Source organism: Ranitomeya variabilis, chromosome 2 (genome assembly GCF_051348905.1).
Source record: "Ranitomeya variabilis isolate aRanVar5 chromosome 2, aRanVar5.hap1, whole genome shotgun sequence".
Lineage (NCBI taxonomy): Eukaryota > Metazoa > Chordata > Amphibia > Anura > Dendrobatidae > Ranitomeya > Ranitomeya variabilis.
Window position 1 is genome coordinate 922943687 of NC_135233.1, and position 19924 is coordinate 922963610.

Genomic DNA, 19924 nt, shown 5'->3' on the forward strand with positions numbered 1-19924 from the left:
GATAGGGCTATCAAAGCTTTTTCAGCTTGAATCTCCAAATTAGGTTCCTCATAAAGCAACCCTAAAGCCAGGAAAAACGCATCCACATTGAGCAACGCAGGATCCCCTGGTGCCAATGAAAATGCCCAATTTTGAGGGTCACCTCGCAGCAAAGAGATTACAATCTTAACCTGCTGGACAGGATCTCCTGAGGAGTGAGGTCTGAGAGAAAGGAATAATTTACAATTATATTTGAAATTCAGAAACCGAGATCTATCTCCGGAAAACACCTCTGGTGTAGGGATTTTAGGTTCAGAAATAGGAGTATGCATAACAAAATCTTGTAAATTTTGAACCTTCGTAGCAAGATTATTTAAACCTGCAGCCAAACTCTGAGGATCCATCTTTAAACAGGTGAGCTCAGAGCCATGCAAGGATTATAAGGAGAGAAAGGCAAAGGCAGTAATTAGAGCTGAAATACAATTGATCCAACTATGGAGCAAGCATAGGGGAAACGAAAAAAAAAAAAAAATTTACAGACTTCTTTTTTCTCTCCTTTCTTCTGCCAATAAGTTTAACACTGGCCGGTCATACTGTCATGGTTCCCAATGGCAAGGGAACGTAAGAAACATATAAATAACGAACGAGCTCTCGGGTGATGGAAACTCGAGTTGACCGTGAGCTAAATCTACCACACAACTAACAGTAGCCAGGGAGCATACCCACTGCTTCCCAAACGCCACGCGCCAGCCGGAGGACTAACTACGCCTGGTAGAGGAAGAAACAGACCTGGCTTACCTCTAGGGAAATACCCCAAAAGACGATAGCAGCCCCCCACATGTAACAACGGCGAACCAAGAGGAAAAGACACACACAGTATGAAAGTAGATTTAGCAAAGAGAGGTCCACTTACTAGATAGCAGAAGGATACAAAAGAGGACTTCACGGTCAACTGAAAACCCTTTCAAAAACCATCCTGAAATTACTTTAAGACTCCTGTGTCAACTCATGACACAGGAGTGGCAATTTCAGCCCGCAAGAGCTTCCAGCTACAGAGAATTACAAAAACAGCAAACTGGACAAAAGGTACAAAACAAAAGGACAAAGTCCACTTAGCTGATCAGCAGACTAGTAGCAGGAACATGCAACCGAAGGCTCTGGTTACAATGATGACCGGCAAGGAAATGACTGGAGAGCAAGGCTAAATAGGAAACTCCCAAACACTGATGGAAGCAGGTGAACAGAAGCAGCACAGTGCAAACAAGTCACCAGTACCACCAGCAACCACCAGGGGAGCCCAAAAAGCGGATACACAACACATTATATACTGTATAGAGAATTTTATGGGGCCTATTATATACTGTATGGTGCAATATATGGGGCCCATTATTCTGTATGGAGTATTATATTGGGGTCTTCAGCACTGCAGTGAGTCAGAAGAGGCAGAGTATATTGTATATTTGACTGTATTGAGCATTATATGGTGCCCATTATATATTGTATGGAGCAATACATGGGTCTTAATATATACTGTATGAAGCAATATATGGAGCCTATTATATACTGTATGGTGCACTATATAGGGCCTATCATATACTATATGTAGCAATATAAGGGGCCCATTATACTATACGAAGCATTTTATATTGCCATTTTACTGTATGGAGCATTATATGAGGCCCATGATGTACTGTATTCAGTATTATATGGGGCCATTATACTGTATGGAGCATTTTATGGGACCCATTATACTATATGGAGCATTATATGGGGCCCATTATATACTGTATGAAGCAATATATGGGGCCTATTATATACTGTTTAGAACAATATATGGGGCCTATTATACTGTATGGAGCATTATATGGGGCCTATAATATACTGTATGGCACAATATATGGGGCCTATTATTCACTGTGTGGAATAAAATCAAACAACTAAAGCAAAAATAATGATGGCCCTGTTCTTCAGAGCTTATAGTCTACAATGAAGGGGGGGGGTGACACCAATTACAGGTGCTTATTTACAATGATGGTACAACCATCTTGAGGAAATGGGGGGTAGATAAAGGCTGTATGAGCCTTTTGGGAATGGTTGAGTTTGATGGTGAATTATGTTCAAAGAAGTAGAGAATAAGCTATATACTCTCTATATATAAAAAACTTGTATTAGGGAACGTGATAGGCCGCCCTAAACAGATGTGTTTTACTCCTAATTTCATGGAGGACAAAGGGTAAGAGGTGAGTCATATAATAAGGAGATTGAACTGAGCTGGACAAAGTTCAGATCAGGGGTGTTACCGTCTTTGTGTGTCTCAGAGTTTGAAAGTTATGAGAGGCCACAAGAACTGGCTAGAGATAGAAGCTGGTATACAGTTTGGGAGGTGGAGCTGTTGAAGTCTCCCAAGATAAGGGTTGTAAATTCTGAGGACATGAAGTGTGACAGCAACACATAAAAGTGGTCAAGGAAGTGGGTGGGAGAGCATATGGGCGGGTAAGTGACTGATACTCTGAGGGAGAGGGAATGATGGTGTGAACCTCAACAGAAGAATGGCATCCAATCGGCCTGTATTTATTTATTTGGTTAAAAACAGAATTGTTCTTAGCAGCGAGGAGTGTAAGTTTATCGTGGAGTTAGCAGTGATCATACAGCAGGATATGCACATATTCCATGTGTTCTAACCTGGACGTGGATAAGTCGCACACTCAATATTACTTTTCTGAGAACTAATTATTGTGAAGTGTCTGCGGCCTCCTCTGATGATTCGTCGCCCAATCGTGTCATTGTCTGGACGATGCGGGCCAGCTGAGAGCGATTCGCTACAAAGATCACAGCGTTTGTTTCTGCATGACTGATGATCTGTGATCTCTGTGATTATTGCATGATCACTCCAATCTGTTGGCCATGGAAATGCAGCCTTTCTGCCTTATTGATACAGATGGTTTTCGAAAGGTGTTGGCCGGCCATCACAGCCCTCCCAGTACTAGTTGCCAAGTCACCATTATTTCTCTAAGAAAAATGTGCCTGCGCTACAGCAACAAGTTGCAGACAACATCACCCGTTCCCTGAAAAATTCAATGTCTGCCAGGGTGCATTTCAACAATGACACCTGGATGAGCAAGCATGGGCTGGGGAGTTACATCTAGATGACAGGACACTGGGTGACTCTGGTGGCTGTAGGGGCAGTCAGAGAAGGGGCTGCTCCACAAGTCTTGCAATCCCCAAGACTTGCAATGATCTTGGGGATGGAGAAATAAACCACTACACACCATAAGATGGATAACTAAACTACTAGACAACAGGGGTTAGAAAATTAAACTACCAAACAGTTTGAGTTGTCGAACTAATCCACTACACACCATATGATGAATTACTAAACTAATAAACAACAGGGGTTGGAGAACTAAACTACTAACCAGCTATGATTGCAAAACTAAAAAAATTAACACCAGAACATGGAGAACTAAAGCAGTAGACATCAAGGTGTCAGTAGACACCAAGTCTTGGAATCCGCAGGGCTTGTGGAACTAACCTCGGTATGTAACAGTTCCTGCAGTGCCTCCTGCACCTCCTCTAGGACCTCCACATGTACGCTCAAACTCTGCTTTAATTAAACACACGTTCCCACACTGCAGAGAAAATACATCCCCCACCTACACACTACGAAGCCAGGGATAACCGTAATCAGGCAGTCTTTACAATGATATGCCTTGAATATTGCAGTCATACAGATCAACAGTTGTGGATAGCTATCTGTGCCGAGTTTGAGTAATAGCTGTTGTGAATCCGCTTTTGGGCTCCCCTGGTGGTTGCTGGTGGTACTGGTGACTTGTGTGTCTTTGCTGTCTCAGTTCACCTGCTCCCATCAGTGTTTGGGAGTTTCCTATTTAGCCTTGCTCTCCAGTCATTTCCTTGCCGGTCATCATTGTAACCAGAGCCTTCGGTTGCATGTTCCTGCTACTAGTCTGCTGATCAGCTAAGCGGACTTTGTCCTTTTGTTTTGTATCTTTTGTCCAGTTTGCAGTTTTGTTATTCTCTGTAGCTGGAAGCTCTTGCGGGCTGAAATTGCCACTCCTGTGTCATGAGTTGACACAGGAGTCTTAAAGTAATTTCAGGATGGTTTTTTGATAGGGTTTTCAGTTGACCGTGAAGTCCTCTTTTGTATCCTTCTGCTATCTAGTAAGTGGACCTCTCTTTGCTAAATCTACCTTCATACTGTGTATGTCTTTTCCTCTAAACTCACCGTCATTACATGTGGGGGGCTGCTATCATCTTTTGGGGTATTTCCCTAGAGGTAAGCCAGGTCTGTTCCTTCCTCTACCAGGGGTAGTTAGTCCTCCGGCTGGCGCGTGGCATCTAGGGTTAATCAGGTATGCTCCCTGGCTACTATAAGTTGTGTGGTAGATTTAGCTCACGGTCAGCTCGAGATTCCATCACCCAGAGCTTGTCCATTATCTTTGTGTTTTGATGTTTCCCTGCCATTGGGAATCATGACAGTATGACCGGCCCGTGTTAAAGTTACTGGCAGAAGAAAGGAGAGAAAAAGAAGCCTGTAGAGTTTTTTTTTTTTTTCCTATGTTTGCTCCATAGTTGGATCAGTTGTATTTCAGCTCTAATTACAGCCTTTGCCTTTCTCTCCTTCTAATCCTTGAATGGCTCTGATCTCACCTGTTTAAAGATGGATCCTCAGAGCTTGGCTGCAGGTTTAAATAATCTTGCTACTAAGGTTCAAAATTTACAAGAATTTGTTATACATACTCCGATGTCTGAACCTAAGATTCCTACACCAGAGGTGTTTTCCGGAGATAGATCTCGGTTTCTGAATTTCAAATATAATTGTAAATTATTCCTTTCTCTCAGACCTCACTCCTCTGGAGATCCTGTCCAGCAGGTTAAGATTGTGATTTCTTTGCTGCGAGGTGACCCTCAAAACTGGGCATTTTCATTGACACCAGGGGATCCTGCGTTGCTCAATGTGGATGCCTTTTTTCTGGCTTTAGGCTTGCTTTATGAGGAACCTAATTTGGAGATTCAAGCTGAAAAAGCTTTGATAGCCCTATCTCAAGGGCAAGATGAAGCTGAGATATACTGCCAAAAATTTTGTAAATGGTCTGTGCTTACTCAGTGGAATGAGTGCGCCCTAGCGGCAAATTTCAGAGAGGGCCTCTCTGATGCCGTTAAGGATGTTATGGTCGGGTTCCCTGCGCCTACAGGTCTGAATGAGTCCATGACAATGGCTATTCAGATTGATCGGCATTTGCGGGAGCGCAAGCCTGTGCACCATTTGGCGGTATCTTCTGAAAAGTCGCCAGAGAAAATGCAATGTGACAGAACTCTGTCCAGAAGCGAGCGGCAGAATTACAGGCGTAAAAATGGGTTATGTTTCTATTGTGGTGATTCTGCTCATGTTATATCAGCATGCTCTAAACGCACAAAGAAGGCTGACAAGTCTATTTGCACTTTACAGTCTAAATTTATTTTGTCTGTAACCTTGATTTGTTCATTATCAGTTATTACTGTGGATGCCTATGTGGACTCTGGCGCCGCCCTGAGTCTTATGGATTGGTCCTTTGCCAGGCGCTGTGGGTTTGATTTAGAGCCTCTGGAAGTCCCTATACCTCTGAAGGGTATTGATTCTACCCCTTTGGCTAGTAATAAACCACAATTCTGGACGCAAGTGACTATGTGTATGACTCCAGACCATCAGGAGGTGATTCGCTTCCTTGTGTTGTACAATTTACATGATGTTTTAGTGCTTGGATTACCATGGTTACAATCTCATAACCCAGTCCTTGACTGGAAAACATTGTCTGTGATAAGCTGGGGATGTCGGGGGGCTCATGGGGATGTACCTTTGGTTTCCATTTCGTCATCTACTCCCTCTGAGATTCCAGCATTTTTGTCTGATTATCGTGATGTTTTTGAAGAGCCTAAGATTTGTTCTCTCCCTCCCCACAGAGATTGTGATTGCGCCATAGATCTGATTCCTGGCAGTAAATTTCCAAAGGGTCGTTTGTTTAATTTATCTGTGCCTGAACATGCTGCTATGCGAGAGTATATTAAGGAGTCCCTGGAAAAGGGACATATTCGTCCTTCTTCATCTCCTTTAGGAGCTGGTTTTTTCTTTGTGTCTAAGAAGGATGGCTCTCTGAGGCCTTGTATTGATTATCGACTCCTGAATAAAATTACAGTCAAATATCAGTATCCGTTGCCTTTGTTGACTGATTTGTTTGCTCGCTTAAGAGGGGCTAAGTGGTTCTCTAAGATTGATCTTCGTGGGGCGTATAATTTGGTGCGAATTAAGCAGGGGGATGAGTGGAAAACCGCATTTAATACGCCTGAGGGCCATTTTGAGTATTTAGTAATGCCTTTCGGCCTTTCAAATGCACCTTCGGTCTTTCAGTCCTTTATGCATGATATTTTCCGTGAATATTTGGATAAATTTATGATTGTGTATTTGGACGATATTTTGATTTTTTCTGATGACTGGGAGTCTCATGTTCAACAGGTCAGGAGGGTTTTTCAGGTTTTGCGGACTAGTTCTTTGTGTGTAAAGGGTTCAAAGTGTGTTTTTGGGGTTCAAAAGATTTCTTTTTTGGGGTATATTTTTTCCCTTCTTCTGTTGAGATGGACCCTGTTAAGGTTCGGGCTATTTGTGACTGGACGCAGCCTACTTCTCTTAAGAGTCTTCAGAAATTCTTGGGCTTTGCTAATTTCTATCGTCGATTTATAACTGGGTTTTCTGGCGTTGCTAAACCTTTGACTGATTTGACTAGAAAGGGTGCTGATGTTGCCGATTGGTCCCCTGCTGCTGTGGAGGCCTTTCGGGAGCTTAAGCGCCGCTTTTCGTCTGCTCCGGTGTTGCGCCAGCCTGATGTTTCTCTTCCCTTTCAGGTTGAGGTCGATGCTTCCGAGATCGGAGCAGGGGCGGTTTTGTCGCAGAAAAGTTCCGATTGCTCAGTGATGAGACCTTGTGCGTTCTTTTCTCGTAAATTTTCGGCCGCCGAGCGAAACTATGATGTTGGTAATCGGGAGCTTTTGGCCATGAAGTGGGCGTTTGAGGAGTGGCGTCATTGGCTTGAGGGTGCCAGACATCAGGTGGTGGTTTTGACTGATCACAAGAATCTGATTTATCTGGAGTCTGCCAGGCGCCTGAATCCTAGACAGGCACGCTGGTCGTTGTTTTTTTCTCGGTTTAATTTTGTGGTCTCATTCTTACCGGGTTCTAAAAATGTGAAGGCAGATGCTCTTTCTAGGAGTTTTGAGCCTGACTCTCCTGGGGATTCTGAACCTGCTGGTATCCTTAAGGATGGGGTGGTTTTGTCTGCTGTCTCCCCAGACTTGCGACGTGCTTTGCAAGAATTTCAGGCAGATAGACCTGATCGTTGTCCACCTGGTAGACTGTTTGTTCCTGATGATTGGACCAGTAGAGTCATCTCGGAAGTTCATTCTTCTACTCTGGCAGGTCATCCTGGAATTTTTGGTACTAGAGATTTGGTGGCTAGGTCCTTCTGGTGGCCTTCCCTGTCTCGAGATGTGCGTGTTTTTGTGCAGTCTTGTGATGTTTGTGCTCGGGCCAAGCCTTGTTGTTCTAGGGCTAGTGGGTTATTGTTGCCCTTGCCTATTCCGAAGAGGCCTTGGACGCACATCTCTATGGACTTTATTTCTGATCTCCCTGTTTCTCAGAAGATGTCTGTCATCTGGGTGGTGTGTGACCGTTTTTCTAAAATGGTCCATTTGGTGCCATTGCCTAAGTTGCCTTCCTCATCTGAATTGGTCCCTCTGTTTTTTCAAAATGTGGTTCGCCTGCATGGGATTCCGGAAAACATCGTTTCTGACAGGGGAACCCAGTTCGTGTCTAGATTTTGGCGGACATTCTGTTCCAGGTTGGGAATTGATTTGTCTTTTTCGTCTGCATTCCATCCTCAGACTAATGGCCAGACGGAGCGAGCTAATCAAACTTTGGAGACTTATTTGAGGTGTTTTGTGTCTGCGGATCAGGATGACTGGGTTGCCTTTTTGCCGTTGGCAGAGTTTGCTCTTAATAATCGGGCTAGTTCTGCCACTTTGGTTTCCCCTTTCTTTTGCAATTCAGGGTTTCACCCTCGTTTTTCATCTGGTCAGGTGGAATCTTCGGATTGTCCTGGAGTTGATTCTGTGGTGGATCGGTTGCATCGGATTTGGGGACAAGTGGTGGACAATTTGAAGTTGTCCCAGGAGAGGACTCAGCAGTTTGCTAACCGCCGGCATCGTGTTGGTCCTCGCCTTCGTGTTGGGGACTTGGTGTGGTTGTCTTCCCGTTTTGTCCCTATGATGGTTTCTTCTCCTAAGTTTAAGCCCCGGTTCATCGGTCCTTATAGGATTTTGGAGATTCTTAACCCTGTGTCCTTTCGTTTGGACCTCCCGGCATCTTTCGCTATCCATAATGTATTCCATCGGTCGTTGTTGCGGAGGTATGAGGTACCGGTGGTTCCTTCTACTGAACCTCCTGCTCCTGTGCTGGTAGGGGGTGAATTGGAGTACGTTGTGGAGAAGATCCTGGACTCCCGTATTTCCAGACGGAGACTTCAGTATCTGGTTAAATGGAAGGGCTATGGTCAAGAAGATAATTCTTGGGTAACTGCCTCTGATGTTCATGCCTCGGATTTGGTTCGTGCCTTTCATAGGGCTCATCCAGATCGTCCTGGTGGTTCTCGAGAGGGTTCGGTGCCCCCTCCTTAAGGGGGGGGGGTACTGTTGTGAATCCGCTTTTGGGCTCCCCTGGTGGTTGCTGGTGGTACTGGTGACTTGTGTGTCTTTGCTGTCTCAGTTCACCTGCTCCCATCAGTGTTTGGGAGTTTCCTATTTAGCCTTGCTCTCCAGTCATTTCCTTGCCGGTCATCATTGTAACCAGAGCCTTCGGTTGCATGTTCCTGCTACTAGTCTGCTGATCAACTAAGTGGACTTTGTCCTTTTGTTTTGTATCTTTTGTCCAGTTTGCAGTTTTGTTATTCTCTGTAGCTGGAAGCTCTTGCGGGCTGAAATTGCCACTCCTGTGTCATGAGTTGACACAGGAGTCTTAAAGTAATTTCAGGATGGTTTTTTGATAGGGTTTTCAGTTGACCGTGAAGTCCTCTTTTGTATCCTTCTGCTATCTAGTAAGTGGACCTCTCTTTGCTAAATCTACCTTCATACTGTGTATGTCTTTTCCTCTAAACTCACCGTCATTACATGTGGGGGGCTGCTATCATCTTTTGGGGTATTTCCCTAGAGGTAAGCCAGGTCTGTTCCTTCCTCTACCAGGGGTAGTTAGTCCTCCGGCTGGCGCGTGGCATCTAGGGTTAATCAGGTATGCTCCCTGGCTACTATAAGTTGTGTGGTAGATTTAGCTCACGGTCAGCTCGAGATTCCATCACCCAGAGCTCGACCGTTATCTTTGTGTTTTGATGTTTCCCTGCCATTGGGAATCATGACAAATAGCTGTCTATACTCAACCTGGAGACAGGGAAGGCTGTGTGCGATAAAGGTGCAAACCCGGTGGCGTCCCTAAGCCGTGCCAACTAGTGATGAGCGAATATATTCATTACTGGAGATTTCCCGAGCATGCTTGGGTGTCCTCCGAGTATTTTTTAGTGCTTGGAAATTTAGTTTTTATTGCCACAGCTGAAAGATTTACATATGTTAGCCAGCATAAGCACATGTGGGGATTCCCTAGCAACCAGGCAACCTGATGAATACACAGCTGATAGTCCTACTGAATAGACTGTTAGAATTTGTATTATGGCAAGAAAAAAGCAGCTAAGTAAAGATTTCAGCAGCCAATGACACATGTCATTGTGTCAGGACATTGTGGGTTTTTCCTGCACCCGGATTGGCTAGCCGCAATGTGCACACATAAAGTTAGGGAAAAAAAGACTGTGTACAAACGCCTTGCCTTTGAGCTCTGCAAACCCTCTCCCCTCTTTAAACACATGCCAAATGCTCATGATACACCACCATTATCATTGCTAAAGTGCTGAAAATACTTTTGCAGCAATGCAAATATTTTCCCACACTTTTACCAAATGTTACCGATTTTTCCGATTTATTAAAATTTTGCTTGTGTTTCCGATAACGAATCCGAATGTGCCATATTCGTGCCGAATTTATGCTTGGCAATTATTTTCCGAACAAATTCGCTAATCACTAAACAAGACTCAGATACTAGAGGTGCCAGCGGACTGTACTGTGCTGTCAAGGTAGAGTGTTGTGAATTCTGTTGTGGGTTCTGCTCTTGGGCTCCCTCCGGTGGTTATAAGTGGTAGTGCTGCTGTTTGTCCTTCACAGCAGTCATCAGGTGCTTCCACTTTGGACGGAGCTATTTAGTCTGGCTTCACCCTTCAGTGAGTGCCAGTTGTCCATTGTTTTTCTGGAGGATTCACATCTCTGCTTGGTTTCTCCTGCTGGATTGTCCAAATCATCAAAGATAAGCCCTGGCTTTGTTTTTGCAGTCCACATGCGGTGGACTTTATAGTTCAGTGAATTGCTATGTTTTTTCTTGTCCAGCTTTGTCTGTGTAAGGATTTATTCAGCCAAGCTGGAAGCTCTGGGGTCGCAGAGTTACCCTCCATGCCTTTAGTTAGGTGTGGAGATTTTTGTATTCTCTGTGGTGGATTTTTGTAGTATTTTTATGCTGACCGCACAGTACTCTGTCCTGTCTTTTCTTTCTAGGTAGCGTGGCCTCCTTTGCTAAAATCTGTTTTCAGTCTGCGTTTGTAATTTCCCTCTCCTCTCACAGTCAATATTTGTGGGGGCTGTCTTTCCTTTGGGGATTTTCTCTGAGGCAAGATAGTTTTCTTGTTTCTTTCTTTAGGGGTAATTAGTCTTCCGGCTGTGACGAGGTGTTGAAGGAGTGACAGGAACATCCCACGGCTACTTATAGTTGCAGTGTTAAGTTCAGGGTCTGTGGTCAGTATAGAGGTCACCTACTCCAGAGCTCATCCATGCTGCTCCTAGGCCACCAGATCATAACAGTACAACTGGCCCACAGTGAGTTAACCGCATCTCAAAAGAAGGGAAAGAAAGTGCTGAGCCAATTTTTTTTCTGCACTCTCTTGTGTTTTTTTTCCCTCTTCACCTCTGGGTGGCTCAAGAGTTAGGCGCTGACATGGATGTTCAGGGACTTGCTTCTTGGGTGGATCAACTTGCTGCTAGAGTACAGGGTATTTCTGATTATATTGTGCAGACTCCTGTTTTACAGCCTAGAATTCCTACCCCCGATCTGTTTTTTGGGGACAGGTCCAAATTTTTGAGCTTTAAAAATAACTGTAAACTGTTTTTTGCTCTGAAGCCCCGTTCCTCTGGTGATCCCATCCAGCAGGTAAAAATTGTCATATCTCTGTTGCGTGGCGACCCTGAGGATTGGGCATTTGCCCTGGAACCTGGGAATCTGGCCTTGCTTAATGTAGACACCTTTTTCCAGGCGCTTGGGTTATTGTATGATGAACCTAATTCTGTGGATCATGCTGAGAAAACCTTGTTGGCCCTGTGTCAGGGTCAAGAAGCGGCAGAATCATATTGCCAGAAATTTACAAAATGGTCTGTGCTTACTAAGTGGAATGAGGATGCTTTGGTGGCAATTTTCAGAAAGGGTCTTTCTGAATCTGTTAAAGATGTTATGGTGGGCTTCCCCACGCCTGCAGGTCTGAGTGATTCTATGTCTCTGGCCATTCAAATTGATCGGCGCTTACGTGAGCGCAGAGTTGTGCACACTATGGCATTGTCTTCCGAGCGGAGTCCTGAGCCAATGCAGTGTGATAGGATTGTGTCTAGAGCTGAACGCCAAGGATTCAGACGTCAGAATTGGTTGTGCTTTTACTGCGGTGATTCTGCTCATGTTATTTCTGATTGCCCTAAGCATGCCAAGAGAATCGCTAATTCCGTTACCATCAGTACTGTACAACCTAAATTTCTGTTATCTGTGAACCTGATCTGCTCATTATCGTCATTCTCTGTCATGGTATTTGTGGATTCAGGTGCCGCTTTAAATTTGATGGACTTAGAATTTGCCAGACGTTGTGGTTTTCCCTTACAGCCTTTGCGGAGTCCTATCCCTTTGAGGGGTATTGATGCTACACCATTGGCTAAAAATAAACCTCAGTTTTGGACACAGTTAACCATGTGCATGGCGCCAGCCCATCAGGAAGATTGTCGTTTCCTGGTGTTGCATAATTTGCATGATGCTATTGTGCTGGGGTTTCCATGGTTACAGGTACATAATCCGGTGTTGGATTGGAAATCTATGTCTGTGACTAGTTGGGGTTGTCAGGGGGTTCATGATGACGTTCCTCTGATGTCAATTTCCTCCTCCCCCTCTTCTGAAATTCCTGAGTTTCTGTCAGATTTCCAGGATTTTTTCGATGAGCCCAAGTCCAGTTCCCTTCCACCGCATAGGGACTGTGATTGTGCTATTGACTTGATTCCAGGCTCTAAGTTTCCTAAGGGCCGACTTTTCAACCTGTCTGTGCCTGAACATGCCACCATGCAGAGCTATGTAAAGGAGTCTTTGGAGAAGGGGCATATTCGGCCATCTTCTTCTCCATTGCGAGCAGGGGTTTTTTTTGTTGCCAAGAAGGATGGCTCCTTGAGACCCTGTATTGATTATCGCCTCTTGAATAAGATCACAGTCAAATTCCAATACCCTTTGCCTTTGCTTTCTGATTTGTTTGCCAGGATTAAGGGGGCTAGTTGGTTTACTAAGATTGACCTTCGAGGGGCATATAATCTTGTTCGTATTAAGCAGGGTGATGAATGGAAAACTGCGTTTAATACGCCCGAGGGCCATTTTGAATATCTTGTGATGCCATTCGGACTCTCTAATGCCCCATTTGTGTTTCAGTCCTTCATGCATGATATTTTTTGGAATTGTCTTGATAAATTCATGATTGTATATTTGGATGATATTTTGATTTTTTCAGATGATTGGGAGTCTCATGTGAAACAAGTCAGGATGGTATTTCAGGTCCTTCATGATAATGCCTTGTTTGTGAAGGGGTCTAAGTGCCTCTTTGGAGTACAGAAGGTTTCTTTTTTGGGCTTCATTTTTTCTCCATCATCTATAGAAATGGATCCGGTTAAGGTTCAGGCCATTCATGATTGGATTCAGCCCACATCCGTGAAGAGCCTTCAGAAATTTTTGGGCTTTGCTAATTTTTATCGCCGTTTCATTGCCAACTTCTCCAGTGTGGTTAAACCCCTGACCGATTTGACGAGGAAGGGCGCTGATGTAGCTAATTGGTCCTCTGAGGCTGTTTCTGCCTTTCAGGAGCTTAAGCGCCGATTTACTTCTGCCCCTGTGTTGCGTCAGCCGGATGTTTCTCTTTCTTTTCAGGTTGAGGTTGACACTTCTGAGATTGGGGCAGGGGCCGTTTTGTCTCAGAGGAATTCTGATGGTTCCTTGATGAAACCGTGTGCCTTCTTTTCTCGAAAGTTTTCGCCTGCGGAACGCAATTATGATGTCGGCAATCGTGAGTTGTTGGCTATGAAGTGGGCATTTGAGGAGTGTCGACATTGGCTTGAGGGGGCCAAGCACCGTATTGTGGTCTTGACCGATCATAAGAATCTGATTTACCTCGAGTCTGCCAAACGGCTGAATCCTAGACAGGCCCGATGGTCCCTGTTTTTCTCCCGTTTTGATTTTGTTGTCTCGTATCTTCCGGGTTCTAAGAATGTTAAGGCTGATGCCCTCTCTAGGAGTTTTTTGCCTGACTCCCCTGGGATTCTTGAGCCGGTTGGTATTCTGAAGGAGGGGGTGATTCTGTCTGCCATCTCCCCTGATTTGCGACGGGTTCTTCAGGAGTTTCAGGCTGATAAACCTGATCGCTGTCCAGCGGGGAAACTGTTTGTTCCTGACAGATGGACTAGTAAAGTGATTTCTGAGGTTCACTGTTCTGTGTTGGCTGGCCATCCTGGTATTTTTGGTACCAGAGATTTGGTTAGTAGGTCCTTTTGGTGGCCTTCTTTGTCACGGGATGTGCGTTCTTTTGTGCAGTCCTGTGGGACTTGTGCGCGGGCCAAACCTAGCTGCTCCCGCGCCAGTGGGTTGCTTTTGCCTTTGCCGGTCCCTGAGAAGCCAGGGACGCATATTTCTATGGATTTTATTTCGGATCTTCCTGTTTCCCAGAGGATGTCTGTTCTCTGGGTGGTCTGTGACCGGTTTTCTAAGATGGTTCATTTGGTACCTTTGCCTAAATTGCCTTCCTCTTCTGAGTTGGTTCCGTTGTTTTTTCAGCATGTGGTTCGTTTGCATGGCATTCCGGAGAATATTGTGTCCGATAGAGGTTCCCAGTTTGTTTCTAGGTTTTGGCGGTCCTTTTGTGCTAAGCTGGGCATTGATTTGTCTTTTTCTTCTGCATTTCATCCTCAGACAAACGGCCAAACCGAGCGAACTAACCAGACTTTGGAAACTTATTTGAGATGCTTTGTGTCTGCCGATCAGGATGATTGGGTGGCTTTCTTGCCATTGGCCGAGTTTGCCCTTAATAATCGGGCTAGTTCGGCTACCTTGGTTTCACCATTCTTTTGTAATTCTGGGCTTCATCCTCATTTTTCTTCAGGGCAGGTTGAGTCTTCTGATTATCCTGGGGTGGACTCTGTGGTTGACAGGTTGCAGCAGATTTGGGCTCATGTTGTGGACAATTTGGTGTTGTCTCAGGGGGAGGCTCAGCGTTTTGCCAACCGTCATCGGCATGTGGGTTCCCGGCTTCGGGTTGGGGATTTGGTCTGGTTGTCTTCTCGTCATGTTCCTATGAAGGTTTCTTCCTCGAAGTTCAAGCCTCGGTTTATTGGTCCTTATAGGATTTCTGAGATTATCAATCCAGTGTCTTTTCGTTTGGCCCTTCCAGCCTCTTTTTCCATCCATAATGTTTTTCATAGATCTTTGTTGCGGAAATATGTGGTGCCCGTGTTTCCCTCTGTTGATCCTCCTGCCTCGGTGTTGATTGATGGGGAGTTGGAGTATGTTGTGGAGAAGATCTTGGATTCTCGTTTTTCGAGACGGAGGCTTCAGTATCTTGTCAAGTGGAAGGGTTATGGCCAGGAGGATAATTCTTGGGTTGTTGCCTCCGATGTTCATGCTGACGATTTGGTTCGTGCCTTCCATTTGGCTCGTCCAGATCGGCCTGGGGGCTCTGGTGAGGGTTTGGTGACCCCTCCTCAAGGGGGGGGGGTACTGTTGTGAATTCTGTTGTGGGTTCTGCTCTTGGGCTCCCTCCGGTGGTTATAAGTGGTAGTGCTGCTGTTTGTCCTTCACAGCAGTCATCAGGTGCTTCCACTTTGGACGGGGCTATTTAGTCTGGCTTCACCCTTCAGTGAGTGCCAGTTGTCCATTGTTTTTCTGGAGGATTCACATCTCTGCTTGGTTTCTCCCGCTGGATTGTCCAAATCATCAAAGATAAGTCCTGGCTTTGTTTTTGCAGTCCACATGCGGTGGACTTTATAGTTCAGTGAATTGCTATGTTTTTTCTTGTCCAGCTTTGTCTGTGTAAGGATTTATTCAGCCAAGCTGGAAGCTCTGGAGTCGCAGAGTTACCCTCCATGCCTTTAGTTAGGTGTGGAGATTTTTGTATTCTCTGTGGTGGATTTTTGTAGTATTTTTATACTGACCGCACAGTACTCTGTCCTGTCTTTTCTTTCTAGGTAGCGTGGCCTCCTTTGCTAAAATCTGTTTTCAGTCTGCGTTTGTAATTTCCCTCTCCTCTCACAGTCAATATTTGTGGGGGCTGTCTTTCCTTTGGGGATTTTCTCTGAGGCAAGATAGTTTTCCTGTTTCTTTCTTTAGGGGTAATTAGTCCTCCGGCTGTGACAAGGTGTCGAGGGAGTGACAGGAACATCCCACGGCTACTTATAGTTGCGGTGTTAAGTTCAGGGTCTGCGGTCAGTATAGAGGTCACCTACTCCAGAGCTCGTCCATGCTGCTCCTAGGCCACCAGATCATAACAGTAGAGGATGAGGGTTAGTCTCAGGGGCGAGGAGTTGGAGAACAGAGAGGATGATGATGAGTTAGTAGATCACAGTTGATGTAAACCCAGAGGCAAGCAGCTGAGTAGCTCAGCAGAGGAGGAGTGGAAAGATGAGGAGGTTATGTAAACAAAACGTTATGCAACTACGACAACCAATGCATGCTGAGCGCCAACTCTGGCAGTGGACAGTAGTGTTCACAGTTCTGCAATTGCCTATTAGGCTTTTTTTTTCAGACCGGCTGAAATCTACAAAATCACGTTAGCTGTCAACTTTTTAGTTGAAATAATTTCAGTACTACATGCATGACCTGACACATGCGCGATCAACATGCGTTAATCTGGGAATGTCACGGTGCTAAAAGGCAGGCTCCTGGGCATTGCGGACCAACACCCACCCCATCAAGGCTGATTTTTCCACCTCCGTCACTGTGGCAAGTGTTGTCACACAGATCTCCGGCTGAAGAACTTCTACTTGTTTACCCTTTACAGTTGGGGTGACTGAGAGACTGTCAGCTGATATGGAATTGGACATGCCTGCTGTTTTTGACCAATCTTACATGTCAAGCACACTCCATCATTCTCAATCCACCATATCTTCTCCGCCTACACCTCTCTCGCATGTTCACCAGTCCTTGTTTGTGCAGTTGTGCTCACGTAAAAGAGTCTTTACTTCTACACATGGCAAAGCTAACAGCCTGAACTTCATCATTTTCAATTTATTGATAATAATGACTTTTTATATACAGTACAGAGCAAAAGTTTGAACACACCTTCGTATTTAAAGATGTTTCTGTATTTTCATGACTTTGAAAATTGTAAATTCACACTGAAGGCATTAAAACTATGAATTAACACATGTGGAATTATATATTTAACAAAAAAGTGTGAAGCAACTGAAAATATATCTTATATTCTTGGTTGTTCAAAGTAGCCACCTTTTGCTTTGATGACTGCTGTGCACACTCTTGGCATTCTCTTGATGAGCTTCAAGATGTAGTCACCAGAAATGGTCTTCCAACAATCTTGAAGGAGTTCCCAGAGATGCTTAGCACTTATTGGCCCTATTGCCTTTACTCTGCCATCCAGCTCACCTCAAACCATCTCAAATGGGTTCAGGTCTGGTAACTGTGGAGGCCAGGTCATCTGGCGTAGCACCCCATCATTCTCCTTCTTTGTCAAATAGCCCTTACACAGCCTGGAAGTGTGTTTGGAGTCATTTTCCTGTCAAAAAATAAATGATGGACCAACTAACCGCAAAGTGGATGGAATAGCATGCCGCTGCAAGATGCTGTGGTAGCCATGCTGGTTCAGTATGCCATCAATTTTGAATAAATCCTCAACAGTGTCACCAGCAAAGCACCCCCACACCATCACACCTCCTCCTCCATGCTTCATGGTGGGAACCAGGCATGTAGAGTCCATCCATTCACCATTTCTGTGTCGCACAAAGACACGGTTGTTGGAACCAAAGATCTCAAATTTGGACTCATCAGACCAAAGCACAGATTTCCACTGGTCTATTGTCCATTCCTTGTGTTCTTTAGCCCAAACAAGTCTCTTCTGCTTGTTGCCTGTCCTTAGCAGTGGTTTCCTAGCAGCTATTTTACCATGAAGGCCTGCTGCACAAAGTCTCCTCTTAACAGTTGTTGTAGAGATGTGCCTGCTGCTAGAACTCTGTGTGGCATTGACCTAGTCTCTAATCTGAGCTGCTGTTAACCTGCGATTTCTGAGTTGACTCGGATAACCTTATCCTCAGAAGCAGAGGTGACTAGTGTTGAGCGATACCGTCCGATACTTGAAAGTATCGGTATCGGAAAGTATCGGCCGATACCGGCAAAGTATTGGATCTAATCCGATACCGATACCCGATACCAATACAAGTCAATGGGACACCAAGTATCGGATGGTATCCTGTATGGTTCCCAGGGTCTGAAGGAGAGGAAACTCTCCTTCAGGCCCTGGGATCCATATCAATGTGTAAAAGAAAGAATTAAAATAAAAAATAGGGATATACTCACCCTCTGACGCGCCCTGGACTTTACCGCCGTAACCGGGAGCCGTTGTACCTAAGAATGTGCGCTTGAAGGGCCTTAGATGACGTCACGGCGCTCTGATTGGTCCGTAGCGGTCGCGTGACCGCTACGCGACCAATCACAAAGCCGTGACGTCACCTAAGGTCTTTCAAGCGCTTGAAATACCTTAGAAGACGTCCGCAGCTTCTGATTGGTCGCGTAGCGGTCGCGTGACCGCTACGGACCAATCAGAGCACCGTGACGTCATCTAAGGCCCTTCAAGCACGCATTCTTAGGTACAACGGCTCCCGGTTATGGCGGTAAAGTCCAGGGGCCGCCAGAGAGGTGAGTATATCCCTATTTTTTATTTTAATTCTTTCTTTTACACATTGATATTAATCCCGATACCGATTCCCGATACCACAAAAGTATCGGATCTCGGTATCGGAATTCCGATACCGCAAGTATCGGCTGATACCCGATACTTGCGGTATCGGAATGCTCAACACTAGAGGTGACTCTTGGTCTTCCTTTCCTGGGGCGGTCCTCATGTGAGCCAGTTTCTTTGTAGCGCTTGATGCTTTTTGCAACTGCACTTGGGGACACTTTTAAAGTTTTCTCAATTTTTCAGACTAACTGACCTTCATTTTTTAAAGTAATGATGGCCACTCGTTTTTCTTTACTTAGCTGTTTTTTTCTTGCCATAATACAAATTCTAACAGTCTATTCAGTAGCATTATCAGTTGTGTATCCACCAGACTTCTGCACAACACAACTGATGGTCCCAACCTCATTTATAAGGCAAGAAATCCCACTTAAACCTGACAGGGCACACCTGTGAAGTGAAAACCATTTCCGGTGACTACCTCTTGAAGCTCATCAAGAGAATGCCAAGATTGTGCAAAGCAGTCATCAAAGCAAAAGGTGGCTACTTTGAAGAACCTAGAATATAAGACAGATTTTCAGCTGTTTCACACTTTTTTGTATCAACACCATCACAATATGGAGCATATAACCACAAACAATTAGTATCATAAAAAATACATATTTTATAGGTACAATCAGTTATGACACAATATTACATAATAAATAATAGTTAAAACAGAGCAATCAATTACAGTTAAGGATGCACCAAAACTTGATAATACCCCAGGGGCAGATACCTGGACATGAGACTATCTCTTATGGCTCACACACGGTCCTCTTTTCCATATATAATGTAAAGTGGCAGTGCATTCTATTTTATCCATATCATAAGTCTCTAAATTAGGTTGGTCACATTAAGTCTCTAAGATAACAAAGCATTCTATTGTATCCATCCTATAAGTCTACAAACTAAATTAGTCACATTGAATCCCTAAGTTAGCTTTCCATTGTAGGCTTCGATTTTATTGGACCATATAGGTATTATGACCCAAATAAGGAGAGAGACATAGGACCAGCCTTTAGATCTTACCCTTATCTGTATCCATTTGAGATTAGGGAGTACATCACATGTACGACTACACATGTGGTGTATTACGCTAAATGTAGTTGTAATCTGATATATATCGGACTTACATCCCGTGAGCTACGTGTTCGAACTCATGAGCATGTCAGGGATATTGAGGCTGCTCGTGAAAACAATTTTGAAATCAATCCCCAAACGCTTTAAGTTAAAACACAAATGTAATCCTGGGGACTTGAAGGTCTGGGGCATTGATTGTGTACATATGGGAATACGTGGAGGGGACAGCGTGCGCATTTTGAAACAAAAAGAATGCCGATGGATTGTAACTTTAGATATGATGAAACCAAGAGGGTTAAATGAGCAGCTTAGCTTTGCGTCTTTTTTTATAGACAACTGACGTAAGCTCTGGAACAATGATCTCTTTCTTAGTTGTATATTTATTTTAACTTTGTTTGTCTTTTTATGTTTAGTTATTATAGCACTGAGTGTGTTATGGAATTTTTTCA